Here is a 6,087-nt window from a genome sequence, read left to right on the forward strand (position 1 = left end):
ACTGGTCTGAGCATCAGATCGAATCACTTTCCAGATTTATGATTTGACCTGTTTATTATGTCAACGAATTATCAAATCAGATATAAAATTTTGTACGTATTGATTTATGTACCTCAGTTTGTTTGAATAAAAATTTGAACGTTTTACTGTTTCATTTTTTGTGTGGGAATGATGAAAAGGAACTTTTTGGAAAAATTTTCCAAGAATGAAAAATACTCAGGGAAAAATGATTGGACCAGGTCAGGTCTGGTCAGATCAAATTGGCCAGATGTGATCTGATGTACGAGTGTATAGATTTTCTAACCGAAAATATCTCATGTAAGTAAGTCAGATCAGATCTCCTCAGACAGGGCAATTTCCCAATCTTTCCTCTCGAGAGATGTCAGGAAAACTCATTGAAAATGTTCAAATGAGGAAATTGATCACATCTGATAAGGGAATCTCTCGAGATGTCCATTGTCGGCCTCTGATTTGAAGGAGATCACAGTGAGCTAACAAAACCACCACAACCCAAATTTCAACGGACCAAATTGATTTTTCAATTTTTAGTGATTTTTTTGAGAATACCAAATAGGCTATTTTCGACAGTTTGTACAGTTGAAAAAGAGTATTTTAACCAGTAGAAAGGACAAAAATTTGTCTTGAAGCTAATAATATCAAGTTCCCGGAACCGAATTTCATACTTATAGGTCATTCTGGGAACCTCCAGCACGGGTTTTCTATCTCTCCACAATTTTAAAATTTCTCCAGAAGGCGTAAAAATCAACTTGGGCAGCTAAAAATGGAGTTTCCATCTGTTTACTTATAGTTCATCTGCATTTGGCTCAATTTCCAGCCGGAGACTTTAAGAGCATGTTTTTTTTTACCAGAATATTTTTATACAAAAAATCAAAAATTTACTCATCAAAGGAAAATGTTTGAAATGAGCACGAATGGCTTTCTTTTGTCTAAAAACAATCTCCTAAATCGGAATTCAATTATTTGGAGTCATTCTGGAACCTCCAGCACGATTTTCGATCTCTTCAAAATTTTAAAATTTGTTCAGAAGGTATAGTATGGAAATGAAATCGAGTTGCTAAAGATCGATAACTATGTGACTTGTGACTTATTCTGAACTACTTGGGAGGCATTTTTTGACCGAACTATTTTTAATGAGAATTGGATGATGCTTACCCGCTACCACAACTCGATTTTTAGCAGCTCAAAATAATTTATATGCCTGCTGGAGAAATTTAAATATTGGTTCTGGAGAAATCGAAATTCGTGTTGGAGCTTCCAGAATGACTGGAAATGTTGAAATTTGGTTCTAAGGAGTTGATCTTAGTTTTGGGACTTTCCATCATTTTTACTGAATGAATACCTAATTACTTATTTTTCCAAAAAATAAGCCTGAACAGCCAATTTTGGGCATCCGTAGTTTTAAGGGGGGGTAAGACCCATTTGTGATCAGATCAGATCTGGACGTTTTGTGAACACAATTTGAAGACAACATTGACCAGATTATACGATTTTCAGATCTGATCACATCCAATCATGTTCCCTTGGGTGAATAATTCTTTTTTTGTTGTTCAACATAAGGTATTTTTTTTACCATTTAATTACAATTCCTGGTTGAAGTATTCATTTGGAAAAAATGTGAGAACTTTGAACACATCGCCTCGCGGCTCGGTTTCGGTGAGAACAAAAACTCGACATTTCTGAAAATAAAAAAATAATGTCATTTATTTTGGAAAATATATCTCCATTGAAATGGCATCATGGCTTTAAAAAATTAACGGGCGTTTTTCAAAGTATTTCTAATTCTAACATCGCTTAGTTTGTCAACGAAATGTGATGCCGACAAATGATAAATTGAATAGGTATAAAAATATAACAATGAACTTACTTTTTCAAACTATTAAAATGCATCAAAGAGAACATCTCTTTATGAAAACCACGAACAATGTTAAGAAAACGAACAACAGTGTTCATTTCTAAAAAGTACAGGAATCAAAAAACTTAGTATATGGAAGACAAAGTCACAACCATGAGGGCCATCATGCTGTATATTGCAATAGCATTCATCATAGAAGTAAGTATCAATGTGTAAGTATTTTTCATAATGCTCAAATTTACCTACTAAAAAAAAAAAAAAAAAAAAATAGGCATATTAAACTTAAACAACTTATTAAAAATTTTCAGTCCAGCCCGATAATCTGCGCTACCACAAGTTCAAATAACAAATTAAGAATCACAAAGTCTCATCTAAGAAATCAACATCGTAACACCGCAGTTCCGATCAATAGCAACATTACGACTAGCTCAGCGCGCACTTCGATGGATTCTTTATCTTCAACTACATCAGTCAATCTATCTGATCTTCTACCACCAAACCTACTATCGCAAACTGATCCTGTTCTCTATTTGTTCAACAAGACAATGAAATTATTATCCACGAATGTCCAGACAATTGAACGCGACTTGGATAAATTTCTGAAACAAAATAATAATTCCATTACGAGCTATACTCCGTATGCAAATGCACTGTCTGCACTTTTGAGATGTCGACGCGGTTTAGAGGGTGTAAAAATATTCATCCGCGATATCCAAGAAAAACAACTCAAATTTTCGAATGATCTTGCTTTGCCACAAGATGTATTAACTTCCAGTCTATCAGAATTATTTTCTAGTGATATTTTGTCGGACTCTAATGCACTGTCGTGTCTTTTGATCAAATTGATGAATACACCAGAGAAGAAAATCGTTCAGTTGGAGATAGAGTTGAATGGTTTATTGCAAAATAATTCTATACAGCTTTCCATTTGGTGTCTTATGTACGCTAAGGAAGTTTGGTTATTTATGAAGAAGAATAAATTCGCATTGGCAGAATTGAGGAAAAGCGTCTCCCAGTTGCCGTCATCATCTGGAATCTCGATTCACGACTCAATATCAATTTTAAATTCTGAGCAGAACTCATTTGACAATGACGGCTCAGCCCATACTAATGGCAAGTCTAATAATCTATTGTTTTAGAAAGTAAAGTTTTTTTAAAAAAATGAAAATATGTATATTTAATTCGACAGACATTACAATGATGTTATTGCTTAGTGAATTCTAGTCTATTTTTTTACATATTACCTCAAATTATTATAACTATTTCAATAAATAGCACATCAAAAAATCAACTTTTTGAATCATTTTTTTCTTTCGACAGTTTAAATAAAATCATGATGGATAACAAAAAAAAATACAGTGGAGTCTCGATAACTCGAAGCTGAAGGGAGAAGGAGTTGACTTCGAGTTATCGGAGTTTTCGAGTTATCGGAGTTCGAGTTATAGAGGTTAATTTTTGGTATATTTCGAGTAAGCGAAGTTTTGAATTGGATGTGTTTTTTTTTACCAGAATGAAATGGAAATATGTATTATACCTATGTATGAGTAAAGTATGGAATGAGATTGTACAATAGGTACCATTGTAGATAACCGATAAGTGAATGTGAAGGAGTTTTGTATCAATGAGATTCGAATTTACAAGTGTTTTAAACTAGAAATTCGAGTTATAGAGGCAAAACGTTGGCAACGTTCGACTTACAGAGGTTTTTTCTTGTCTTTTTCAAAAATTTTACTTCGAGTTATCGGAGTTTTTGTACTTTTTACTTCGAGGTAAAGAAGTTAATTTTACATTGAGTCTTATGGAGAGTTGAAGGGAAACAGACTTTGCTTCGAGTTATCGGAGTTTTCGAGTTAACGGAGTTTGAGTTATCGAGACTCCACTGTAATGGGGTGATTGATCAGATCTGCTGACCAGATCAGCTTAGGTACTCGTACCTTGATGTCGACATTCTTTCCTTTCAGCAAAAACTGCATCAAACATCAATATTAATTCAAGAAGTTTCCCTTATTTTCACAATTTAGAGGAGAAGGTACATACAATTATTGACCCCCCATCCTTTAGTGTACAACTACTAGCGCTACGGTCATGCTGAGTACTAAAAATTATACTAGTATAGTGTAGTATCAGTGATCCAAGTACTTATTTCGGATGCGTGCATACTTGTGTGTCTCTCATCAGCAATTGTTTTTTTTGCGCATTATTTTCTTCCCAATGGAAAATTTTACAAGTTTTTCATTCGGTAATTCATCAACTTCAAAACATAAAGTTTGGAAAAAAAATTATTAGCGAAGTAGGTAGGTAGCTTACAATGAGTACTTTCAAAATATACTTTCATATTTCTGTACTCCAATGCAAAAAGGATGGCATAAGGAAAGGAGGTTAGTGTGTTTAATGCAGTGTGATACAGGGATTTTAAACTTTCCAGTTCAAAATCTAAAATTCCTGTTTCTTAAAACTGTACTGAACACACTAACCTCCTTTCCTTATGCCAGGTCATTGGACTTCCATCCTTTTTGCATTGGAGTACAGATTTGTCTTCACTTCAACTGATTTTCATATTTTTTTTCATTTTTCATAAACTGAGCCGATTTTTTGCATGGGTATAAATATGGGCCTCTAAATTTTTTACCTAATTTTGATTCAATATTTTTTAGAATGTCGAGAAAAGTGTTATTAACAAAGAAGACAAGTCCAAAGTGTCAAAAATGAGACCATGATTTTTTCATTTTTCATCAATTTAGCCACTTTTTTGTATGGGTATAAATATGAACCCCTAATGGTTTTTAGAATACCGAGTGTAAGGTTGTAAGGTGGCATTATGGCCTCACTGTCCTCTCAGTGCATCTTATAACGATTCTTAAGTTGGGGAAGATCCTATAGGACTTGGTAAATCCATCCTCTAGGTCTTGACAACTTAGGGATCGTCTGATTTATTAAGGTAAAGTGTAGGTACTTGCGAATTCGAATATTATCGAATACCATTTGGGTGGTCCGGATAATATTCCATCACACCGGGGGGTCCGCGCCAATATTGTAATATGGGCGGAGAATTCGCGTAATTACATCTATTTTATGATTGGCTAGAATATTTCCCCCATTTCTTGGTAAAAGTAGCGCGAGCCTATCAGCTTTCGAGATCGTTTTAGGAACTTTTAGGTGCTTTAGGTATAACTTTAGCTAGGTCAGATCTCGAAATCACTTCTTGTTCGTTCGCGGAGACGTAGATACGTAAATTCGGTACCGACCATAGTACTACAACGATCTATGAATCGTGGACTTGAGCATTTGGTCCGTTTTCCCTCGACTTAATCGTTTGAAAACGTATTCCTTTTCCCAGTTTACCCTTATTAGGGTTCGGTTAATTAGTCTCTTCATTGGTTAAATCTGGGCTTAATAAAGCAATAAACCACTTCATCTTAGTTGCCCTGTCGTGGAGTTGTGATTAATTAAGTTCTTCTTGGTGAATTCTACGTGATTAGGCGGTCGAGCATAGTGTCTCTGTTCTAATTCGTAATTTGGTGAATCTATTATTGGTGAATGTATATATTTGAAGAAAACCTTATAATTAAGAGAATGTAATTTGTTACACCGATTACATTGGAGAAACTAACGAATGTGTTATTATTCCGCAAAAGTGGGCCTAATTGATACATTAGTTGGTATTTTATGTTGATGTATCCGACGCTATCGTAATAGCCGCAGAGCTAGCAAGGGGTAAGTGCGAATAAGTTCCTTCTTGATATTGCAAAGAGTCGTATAAGACTTCTGGCAATCTTTCACCCGCTAAGGAATATTTCTCATCCTCTACACTATTACCTTACGTGCTCGTATACACTCTAACACGAGAAAAGAAGACAAGTCCAAAGCATCAAAAAACATCTTTAAATAAATTTTTGTACAATTTTCTGAAATTTTTATTCATTTTTTTTGGGGGGGGGGTCCATATTTGTACCCGAGTCCATATTTGTACCACTTTATGTCACTTTTCTGAATTTCAAATTTCTCCGTGACAATATACTAGAGTCTTTGGCCTTTCGAATGGTATATTTGAAAAAAAATTTGATAATTTTCTTTGTTTTGACATTCAAAACGTGCAGTGAGATGTACCTATTCAGTAGGCGGTTTTTCTGGTGGGTAATTTACTTGGTATTACTTTTGAAAAATATAATATCAGAGTTTTTGTGCCATTGTTCTTGGAAAATCAAAGCTATCAG

The sequence above is a fragment of the Planococcus citri genome, chromosome 5, assembly GCF_950023065.1.
Source record: "Planococcus citri chromosome 5, ihPlaCitr1.1, whole genome shotgun sequence".
NCBI lineage: Eukaryota > Metazoa > Arthropoda > Insecta > Hemiptera > Pseudococcidae > Planococcus > Planococcus citri.